The 11,834-nt window shown below is 31.8% G+C and overlaps 1 pseudogene; it reads left to right on the top strand.

The window, feature by feature from the left end:
• The first annotated feature begins 11,179 nt into the window (after positions 1 to 11,179).
• On the top strand, positions 11,180 to 11,255 carry LOC112914271 (U2 spliceosomal RNA; annotated as a pseudogene).
• Positions 11,256 to 11,834: the final 579 nt, after the last annotated feature.

Here is an 11,834-nt window from a genome sequence, read left to right as displayed (position 1 = left end):
AATTGTAAATGGAATTGTTTGCTTAATTTCTCTTTCTGCTACTTCATTATTGGTGTATAGAAATGTACTAGATTTCTATATATTGATTTTACATCCTGAAACCTTACTGAATTCACTTATCAGTTCTTGTAGTTTTTTGGTGGAGTTTTTAGGGTTTTCTGTATATCATACCATTTACAAGTAGTAAAATTTTGCTTCTTCCTTATCTACTTGGATGCCTTTTATTCCTTTTTCTTGTCCAATTGCTGTGGCTAGGACTTCCAGTGCTATGTGGAATAAAAGTGGTGAGGGTATGATATACTTGTCTTGTTTCAGACCTTAGGGAAAAAAGGTCTCAGTTTTTCACTATTGAGTATGACATTAGCTATGGTTTTTCATATAAAGCTTTTATTATTTTGAGGTATGCTTTCCTCTAAATCTACTCTGGTTAAGGTATTTACTTAGAATAAACGTATATTGTCAAATGCTTTTCCTATGTCTTTTCAAATGTTCATGTGATTTTTATCCTTTCTCTTGATGTGATGTGTCATATTGATTGATTCATGATTATTGAACCAAACTTGCATCCCAAGAATAAATCCCACTTGATTGTGGAAGACAGTTTTCATATATTGTTGAATTCAGTTTGCTAACATTTTGATGAGGATTTTTGCATCTATGTTCATCAGAGATATTGACTTGTAATTCTTTTCTTCTGTGGTGTTTTTAACTGGTTTTGGAATCAGGGTAATGATGGCATTACCTTGAATGAATTTGGAAGTTTTCCATCATCTATTTTTTGGAATATTTTGAGGAGAACAGGTGTTAATTCTTCTCTAAATATTTAGTAGAATTCCCCTCTGAAGCCATCTGGTCCTGGACTTTTTGTTTGTTGCAAGTTTTTGATTACTGGTTGTAAGAACTCATGAAATTCAGCCCTATTAATCCAAAGCCTAAAATTATGGGATTGGTCTAATATTATGGGTCTTCATGCAGGCTCCCTGGTGTGATAACCCATTGTCTTGCCCTTCTCTGTGCTCACTGCCACCTCCTCCCACTCCCATGGACAGCTATGGTCTGTTTTGCTCCTCTCTCCATCTTTACTCTTCTGCCCTCTTCAATGTGTCCTCTTCTCTGCCTTCAGGTGTGGAGCTTGTTTTCCAGTCTTTGGGTCATTTGGGGGGTTATTTACACTGATGTTTGTGTTATCTAGTTGTATGCATGGAATGAGGTGAGCACAGAGTCCTCTTATTCTACCATCTTCCTTGGGGATGAGGACTTTCCAAGGACCATGTTAATAAGGAAGAGAAAGAGATGGCTGCCTGGTGATATAGGGGTATCTAAAAGAATATCTTCATGGTAGAACAAGTTAACTTGGTGTTAAGGGAAGTTCAATTTTGCTCTTAGTAAATACACCTTTACTTTTGTTTAAGTCATTTATTTCTTTTGTTCCTATCATCTTTTATTTCCATCACCTTCTCTTTCTTATGTGAGCCTCAACATTTATAAAATATATTTCACCCATTCAATAGCACTCTGGACAGGAAAAGCAAAGTTGGGAGTAAATTATGTAATGACTTTAAAAGACTCTATTTCCACTCAAACAAAGACACAGCCACTGTATGAAAATGCCTGCCTGCTGTTTTTGAATTAGCATTGTCAAACCTAATAAGCTCCCTGATAGTTTTACCTTCAGCTTGTGAACAACTTTGAGATAAATCAATGAGCAGCCAATAAGCTCATCCAGAATTCTTATATTCAAGAGTTTCAAAATTAGAAATGGCTCAATAAGGGGAGGTGTTACATGCTCCATGAATCTGAAAGGGATGCATAATTGAGTGATTAAGCTGACTGCTTTGGCTGTTCTGAGAGCAATGGCTGTATCCTTAAGAAGAAATAAAGATTTTATAATTCGAGTAGCTCTATCTGGATAATCAAAGAACAGTATTAACTCTTTAAAGAACTGAATTTATTTTTTAGTTTTCTTTTAGGAAACAAAAGGCTTGTTGAAATTCATCATAAAGGATCTTACTCATTCTTTTTTGTTGCTGTTGTTTTTAATTGACTTTTCAGTTTTATTTTCTTTTTCCTGATTATTACTTTGTATATTTTCAAACGTACCAAAAATTTCAAGTAGTTCAATAAACATCCACATACCTTTACATAGATTAAACAATTTATATTTTGCCACACTTGCTTTATTTCTCTCCAAATATAAGTGTTGATATATACATGATAGATAGAAAGATGATAGAATAGACAGATAAAAATTAATTTGTATATCAGAACTCACACAATGAAGACTGCCCCCATGGGCCAGCTCACATCACAAATCTAGACCTAAGTCAGCCTATATTTAGGGATACATCTGTCAAGAAACCCTAACATATACCAATCACAATCTTTCAATTCACCCTTTGCAATCCTAACTTACCCTAGAAAATAGGAACTTCTAGCTTTATAAGGAAATGCCTGACCTCCTAGTCCATCATGCCTTTTCCATGTTGCTTCTTACTCTCTATAAAACTCATTCTTGGGGCACCTGAGTGGCTCACTCAGTTAAGCATCTGCCTTTGGCTAAGGTTGTGAACCTAGGGTTCTAGGATGGAGCCCCATGTCAGGCTCCCTTCTCATCAGGGAGTCTGCTTCTCCCTCTGCCCCTTTCCCCACTCATGCATGTTCTCTCTCTCAAATAAATAAATAAAATCTTAAAAGACTTTAACAATAACAACAACAACAACAACAACAACTACAAAAAACTGCAAGTACCTTCTACCTGTGATCTTCTACCCATTCTCTGGGTTCTATTCCTTGCCTCAAGTGTTATTAAGTCTCTTCCCCCATGTATGAGGTCCTCACTTGATACAAACAGTTCTGATACCAAACATTAGTACATTTTGACATGGATTATTTCCCATAAATAAAGGACAGAAAACTTGTCACTAAATTATTTTGTCATTTGACAATAACAGATAATAAATAGACAAATGGATACATAGATACAGATAGAATTTTTCTGAACCATTTGAAAGTGAGTGCCAGATATTTCCTAACAAGTGTACTATAGGGGAGGAAAAACTAATTTTCCCTTTAGGGGAGGAAAAACTAATTTTTCCTTTATCCATCTAGGTTCCTTGCTGAGATCCTTCTATAATAAAAGATTAACAGGAGAAAAAGAAACAAAATTTAATAACATGTATGCCTCCTGTGTACATGGGGGAGACCCAGGAAAACTGAATAACTCCATGAAATGACCCAGTCCACTACCTTAAATACTAACTCCAGCTAAAAATAGATGTTGGGATGTGGTGGAGCCAGTAATAGGAGACTAACAGGAAAAGCTCACTAAACAAGTGTAGGATTTGTATGCTTTTTACCTTAATGTTCTTGAGATTTAGTTATCCTTCTCTTTCTCCTACAAAGAAATAAACACACTTAAAAATGGAAATCTCCTTTTTGAATGTAAGCGTCTACTTTGTTTTCCAAGTTTTTCTTATGTCTACTATTTAAAAAAAAATAAACAGCATAAAATCCTATGCCGAAGAGACATATTTTGAGGTGGCAAGTTCTACTCTCTTTTAACATTCTCCAATGAAATCATAATAAAAGTAAATAAAGAAATAATAAAGAAATTTACTATTGTTATACAGTTATCCAATATTCAGTCCCTATTTAAGTTTCTATAGTTTCCCAAGTATGTTTTTGATAGTTGTTATTCTTTAATCCACACACCAATTATGTTTTGTGTATTTCGTTATGCCTCTTTGCTTTTTTTCTAATCTAGATCACTGTTTCCACTTTATTTTGTCTTTAATAGCAATGACATTTTTTAAAGAGTCTGGATAAGGTTTTGTATTTAGGAAGCCACTTAATTTAGGTTCATTTCCATTATTTTCCTCATGTTAGGCACAGGGTAAATGTTTCTGATAAAAATACTATGTAGGGATGTTTCTTCCCTCAGAACATACCGTTAGTAGGTGTATGATGTTAATCTGATTAATCTATTATAAAATGCTAACTTTATTTCAAAATACTTAAATTTTAGAGAGGGATGTACAATGATTTGCTAGATATTGCTAAATTGCCTTAAAAATTGTAGACCAATTAACTTCACATCAGAAGTGTATGGGAGTTAAACTTTGAGATCATTCCTTGTAAAAACTGTTTATCAGACTCTTTTTATGCCTATAGTATGTGTGGAAGTGATACTTCATTTTGTTAAAAAGAACTCATTTAATTTCTGATGGGAAATAGTGTCTTTCCAATCATACAAATGGCTATTCAAAGATGTTCTGAAGTATCTCCTACTGAGTATTTTCCTTATATCATTTGCTAATTTTTCCATTGAATGGGTTGTATTTTTCTTACTTACTTTCAAAGATCCATTATATTTAATTAAAACTAATATTTTATCTAATTTCATTATATTCAAATAACATCATTTCAAATATCTTCTCTCTGTTCACAACTGATCTTTTAACATTCTGCATGCTGCTTTTGCTATTTTCATTGTTATAGCTATGATAATGTTCAACACTGGTAATAGTTTCTTCTCCTTGACTTTATATATTTTACATTGCAAATGCCATAGGTATTCTTGCCCCTTTATTTTTTCCTATAAATATTACTATATTATGAGTCTAGTTTCATGAAATATGCTATTTGATTATTTACTGGAAATTACTTGAGGTTTGAGAAAATGTCAGTTTTTCTGGTATATCTTCAATTTGTATTTTTCCTTTTTTTGGTAAGGAAAAATTTTCATTTATCTGAGGTCCACATTCTCTGTGTATAAGAATCACTAGGAAATCAAGAATATATGTACTTTAATTCTTTCTGTCATTATGAGTTTAAATAATGAATTTGTCTCAAACTTGGCCAGTAGAAACAAATGTGACCAGTTTTTGTGTCCTTTTGACACATCAATATGAATTTTTGAATCTGATTTCTGACTCAGCATGATGTTTTAGATTCAACTTATACTTGCCATGCCCAGACCTGAAATAAGCCATTTTTGCAGAAACTGTGCTCCTCTTAAGAAGTGATTTTTGGAATAAAAAACTGATCTATCTATCTATCTATATCTATATCTATATCTATATATATAAATAGGTAGTTTCTTTCTTAGAAAGAAACTAAGTTAATTGCAGGATTTTTAAGATGATTTTGTTTTGAGAATATATCCACCTAAGTATATAGTCTCATAAATCAATTGGATGTTATTTATAAACAAACACACATACTTATTTCCACTGAGGTGTGACAGATCCTAAGTATTTCAATACAAGGAGCTAGGAAATACATTTCTTAAAAAAGTTTATACTGATACCAAAATTCCAATATGTTATTATAAAGTTTTTATTTCTTCATTTTCTATTTCTAGCTTCCTTCTCTTATAGTAAGAAAATTAACTTTCAAGAACCTTATATTTATTTACTAAACCATATTTTACACAGAAAACAGTTTGAGATCTACTGCACCAATTTTACTACCAACATGAAATAAACTAAGTTAATTGCAGGATTTTTTAAAAGATTTTATTTATTTATTTATTTATTTATTTATTTATTTATTTATTTATTTATTCTTGAGAGACACACAGAGAGAGAGAGGCAGAGACACAGGCAGAGGGAGAAGCAGGATGCATGCAGGAAGCCTGATGTGGGACTCCATCCTGGGTCTCCAGAATCAGGCCCTGGGCTGAAGGTGGCATTAAACCACTGAGCCACCCAGGCTACCCTAATTGCAGGATTTTTAAGATATTTTGTTCTTAGAATATAACCACCTAAATGTATAGTCTCAAAAATTAATTGGATGTTATTTTCTTATTTGTGTATATTGAAAGTATTAGGGTTATTTTTGTCTGTATTCAAATTTTAAAATTACTTCATATTTGTTGATATAATTTTTTAAACGTTTTATTTGTTTATTTGAGAGAGAGAGAGAAAAGAGAGAGAGAGTCTGAGGGCATGAGAGTGGGGTAAGGGGGAGAGGGAGAAAGAGGATCTTAAGCAGTTTCCCTGCTCGTGCAGAGCCCCACACCAGGCTCAGTCTCACCAATCCTGAGATCATGACCTAAGCTGAAATCAAGGTTTAACTAATTGAGCCACCCAGGCACCCCTAATTATTTTTAAGATGGAGGATATTAACATATTTCAAAAGCTAAAACTACATAAAGATCTTGTAGTTTTGTTATGCATTGCTAAATTTCCCTTCATGGCAGTTGTACCATTTACAGTCATATGAGGGTGTGCACAGCTTTAGCAGACTCTTTTAACACAGTGTGTTGTCAAGCATCTAATATTGCCAGTCTGAGAGATGAGATACTGAATAAATTCTCATATACCTTTCAGTTCTATTAATATATTTTAAATACCTATTCAAGATATTTCCGTATTTATTATTAGATTATTTTTGTCTTACTGATTTGTAGAAGTTAATTATATATTCTACATAAAATTTTTACAGACTATATATTGTGAATATATTTTACAAATTTTATAAGCAAACATTAACTTTATTGAGTCCTAGTCATCAGTCTTTACTTTAATGACTAATATGCTTTTTATTCTTTGTAATAAATTTTTGTCCTCCTAAAAACATGAGGATATTATCCTATAATTTCTTCTATAAGCCTTACTATCTTATTTTTATATTTTTATTTATGTATTTTTATTAAATATTTTTTAATATTTAGGTTATGCTTACTTTTCATGCTTAGGTATTTAGATTTTGTACAGTGTGAGATACGGGTAAGAATTTATAATTTTCTAAGAGGGAATTTTAGAATTGTTTAAAATATATTTTGCCAATTGAATTGTGGTCAAGCCCTTTCCTGAACCCTATTTTCCTCTTTTTTTGTTTTTCAAGAATGTTTTAGTCACTTTGCATCACTTATATATTCACAGAAATTTTAGAATACATGTCAATTTCCACAAAAAATAAAAACTATAGATATAAATCTATTACTTTGAAAATTTGTAAATGCTTCATTTTATAAAATCTCCAATTTTATTATAAAAAACTAGCAATTTTTTCCCATTCAATCTACCTATATTTATTGATAACTATGCACACAACTAATCTTGGAATACTCTGTTTTCTTTGTCTATACAATTTTTCTATTTTTTTAGCATAATCTTTCATTACTTAATATTTGATTTTAACAATTCTTTTTGAAAATCATTGTATTATATCTAATTTCTAAAATATTATTGCTCATAAATTTTCAGTGGGTTAACCATTGATTGTAATTCTTTAATCAATGACTTTTTGTTTATTATTGTTTATGATAATCCCATGTCCAATGTTAACTGTTTTTCCAAACTTCTTGCTATTTAGTATCCCAAACAGATATTTCTGTATCTTTTGTTCCTTTATATACTTAAAATATATTTAATGCTTTTTCAGCACATCAACCTGCTTACCTTGAAATAAAAAATGAAGTACATTTTCTTTTTTTTTTCTTTTTTGAGTCTTATTTTGAGGAAGAAGTATAAAAATATTATTATAAGGTAAAATATCCATTCATTAGATGCTTATAGGATTTGTAGCTGATTGTCATATATCATAAAATTCCAAATATGTAAAATTAATTCAGAATGTTAAAATTAAGCTTTTTAATATTTACAGTAAATTTTTATTCTTACTTTAATAGACTGAGGACTATTTTTTGAATAACATATTGGAATTGATAATCTAATCAAATATATTCTGTCCTTGGTTAAATATCCTGGGTTGATATCTATTTAATTGTTAGTTAAATCAACTAATGATATTATGACACATCTGGTCATATTAAGCTTTCTGTAAAAAAACAGTGATTTTATATATATATATATATATATATATATATATATATATATATATATATGTAACTTTGTCACAGATACCTAGAGAACTGAGAACATCTAAAACAAATATTTTTTTTAATATATAAGATCTACCATTATCAGACTGGTTACTGACTCCAACTAGATTTGGTATTAGTGTTTCTTTCTCTTGTTAATGAGGTAACAAACAATGCATATATACACACATGCATGTGATGTGTGTGTGGTATTTTAAAATTTTTGTATTAATTCTTTTTGTGCTTCACTTGGTTCCTTTTGTGTTTGATCCCCTTTGAACCTTAAAATTATTTTTCAAACTGTATCTCTGAACTGATTTAATTCAAAGTAATTACAGTGTTAGTCATTTATTAATCTCAGGTATTTATATGAGCTATTTTAAAAATACTCACTTAGAAAACATAGCTCACACTCAGTAAGCTTGAGATCTAGTCAATGACTAGGACAGAATATCTAATTGCAAATTTGAATTAACTGCACAGAAGTGCTGAGAAGCCATAAACAAAGATGTGACTGATTATGAGTTATGTTAATTATAAAATATTTATTTGACTATTCATTCCATCTTAAGCTGAACTTTCTTTTATTAAGATAGAGTTGGCATATAATATTATATTAGTTTCAGATAGATTTGACATTTGTATACATTGCAAAATGGTCACTGCAATAAGTCTAGTTATCATGTCACCTTAAAAATTAAATTTAATACAATGTTATTGATTATATTCCTCATGCTGTACTTTACATTCCCATGAATTATTTATTCCTAGAAGTTTGAACTTCTTAATCCCCTTCACCCATTTTGCCTAGCCCTACTCCTTTACCACCAATGCTGTATTGAATGAAAAGTGAGAATACTGGGCATCCTTTTCTTGTTCCTGATTTTAGAGGAAAAGGCTTTAGCTTTTTACCATCAAGGATGATATTAGCTGTGGATTTGTCATATATGGCCTTAATTATGTTGAGGTACATTTTCTTTATTTCTGCTTTGTTGAGAGTTGTTATCATAAGTGGATGTTGAATTTTGTCAAATGCCTTTTTTGCATCTGAGATGATCATATGATTTTTATCTTTTATTTTGTTAATGTGGTATTTCACACTGATTCATAGACATTGAACCATCCTTGCATTACTGATATAAATGCCACTTGATCGTGACGTATGATCCTTTTAATGAATTGTTGGATTTAGTTTTTTTTTTTTTTTTAAGATTTTATTTATTTATTCATGAGGGACAGAGAGATAGAGAGAGAAAGAGAGAGAGAGAGGCAGAGACACAGGCAGAGTGAAAAGCAGACTCCATGCAGGCAGCCTAACCTGGGACTTGATCCCAGTACTCCAGGATCAGGCCCTGGGCTGAAGGTGGTGCTAAAACACTGAGCCACCTGGGCTGCCCAGTTTGTAATTATTTTGTTGGGGATTTTTGCACCAGTATTCATCAGGGATAATGGCCTGTAATTTTATAAAATTTTATTTATTTGAGAAAGAGAGAGAGAGCACGAGCAGGGGGAGGTGGCAGAGGGAGAGGGAGAAGCAGATTCTCTTTTGAACAGGGAGCCCAACTATCAGATCAATTCCAGGATCCCAGGATCATGACCTCAAAGGCATACGTTTAACCAACTGAGCCACACAGGCACCCCTGTAGTTTTCTTTTCTTATTATTTCCTTCTCTGGTTTTGGAATCAGGGTAATGCTAGTTTTGTAAAATAAGCTCAGAGACTTTCTCAAATCTTCCATTTTTTTGGAAAAATTTGAGAAGGATATTAACTCTTTTTTAAATGTTTTGTAGAATTCACCAGTGAAGCTGTCTGGTCCGGTTTGTTTGCTGAGAGCTTTTGTTTACCAATTCAATCTTCTTACTAGTTATCTATCAATTCAGATTCTCTATTTCTTTCTGATTTAGTCTTGGAAGATTGTATATTTCTAGGACTTTATCCATTTCTTCTAAGATGTCCAGTATTTTTGGAGTATAATTGTTCATAGTAGTCCCTTAGGATCCTTTGTATTTCTTAGGTATCAATTGTAACTTCTCCTCTTTCATTTCTGATGTTGTTTATTTGAACCCTCCTTTTTATTCTTGGTGAATCTAGGTAGATAAGTTTGTCACTTTTCAAAAAAAAGTTGTCACTTTTTTCAAAGAACCAGCTCTTTCATTGATCTTTCATATGACCATTTTTAGTATTTTTCTTTTATAACCACTCATATTTATTTACTTTTTACTATTATCTTCTGGCTTTGTTTGCTCTTTTTCTAGAGCCTTTAGGTTTAAAGTTAAAATCTTTGATATTTCTCTTATTTCTTGAAGTAGGCCTATATTACTATGAACTTTCCTTTTAGAACTGCTTTTCCTGATCCCATAGATATTGTTATGGTCTATTTTCATTTTCTTCAGGTACTTTTGTTTCTCTTTTGATTTCTTCTGTGACCTAGTAGTTGTTTAGTAACAATATTTTAAAGATATTCATATATTTGTATTTTTCCATTTTTTCCTCTTATAATAGATTTCTAGTTTTATACCATTGTCAGAAAAGATGCTTGGTATGATTTCAATCTTCTTTAATCATTTGAGTTTCATTTTGTAGGCCTAATATGTGATCTCTCCTGGAGAATGTTCCATGTGCACTTGAGAAAAATGTGTATTTAACTGCTTTGGATGGAATGTTCTATATATATCTGTTAAGTCTATGTGGTCTAATGTGTCTGATGTTTCCTTATTGATTTTCTGTCTGAATGATCTTTCCATTGATGTAAGTGGGGCTGAAAGTTCCCTACTATTACTGTATCACTGTCAATTTCTGCATTTAGGTCTGTTAATATTTGTTTTATATATTTTTGGTGCTTCTATGTTGAGTGCAGATATATTTACAAATATTTTATCTTCTTGTTGGATTGATCCCTTTACCATTACATTATATAATGCACTCTTCTAATACAGTCTTTATTTTGAAGTCTGTTTTTGTTTTTTATTTTTCCCTAATATAGTACAGCTATTATTTTTTATTGGTGTTCAATTTGCCAACATACAGAATAACACCCAGTGTTCATCCCGTCAAGTGCCCCCCTCAGTGCCTGTCACCCATTCACCCCCAACCCTGCCCTCCTCCCCTTCCACCACCCCTAGTTCGTTTCCCAGAGTTAGGAGTCTTTATGTTCTGTCTCCCTTTCTGATACTTCCTACCCATTTCTTCTCCCTTCCCTTCTATTCCCTTTCACTATTATTTATATTCCCCAAATGAATGAGAACATATGTTTGTCCTTCTCCGATTGACTTACTTCACTCAGCATAATACCCTCCAGTTCCATCCACGTTGAACCAAATGGTGGGTATTTGTCATTTCTAATGGCTGAGTATCGCTTCTTGGCCTTTTGGCTAAGATCAAGTGTAGTATCTGTTTCATGTTTTTCATGTCACTTTTTACATTCTTTTATTTCGTGATCCCTTAATTATTTATGTATGGTAGTTAATGTTACTACTTTGGTCTTTTAACCTTCTTAGTAGCTTTATAAGTAATTAATCCAATGCCTTTACTATATATTTACCTTTTTTTAGTGAGATTTTTCTTTTCCTTTTTTCTTATTAATTGGCAACATTTCTTTTCAGCTTGAAGAAGTCCTTTTAGTATTTCGTATAAGGCTAGTTTAATACTGATCAACTTTAATTTTTGCTTGTCTGGAAAACTCATTTTCTTTTTTGTAACTCTGAATGATATCCTTACTAGATTAAATATTCTGGGTTGAAAGATTTTTGTTTTTTTGTGTTTTTTTTTCCAACACTTTGAATATGTCATGCCACTCTCTTCTGGCTTGCAAAATTTCTCCTGAAATATCTGCTTATAGTCTTATGGGGTTTCTCTTGTACATAACAATTTGTTTTTCTCTTATTACTTTTAAGATTCTTTAAGTTTTGACATTTTAATTATAGTGTGCCTCTCTTTGGGTTCATCTTGTTTGGGACACCCTGGGATTCTTGGATGTCAATGTTTGTTTCCTTCCTTAGGTTAGGGA

This window comes from Vulpes vulpes, chromosome 1 (genome assembly GCF_048418805.1).
Source record: "Vulpes vulpes isolate BD-2025 chromosome 1, VulVul3, whole genome shotgun sequence".
Taxonomy (NCBI): domain Eukaryota; kingdom Metazoa; phylum Chordata; class Mammalia; order Carnivora; family Canidae; genus Vulpes; species Vulpes vulpes.
This window is presented reverse-complemented; position numbering and strand designations above follow the sequence as displayed.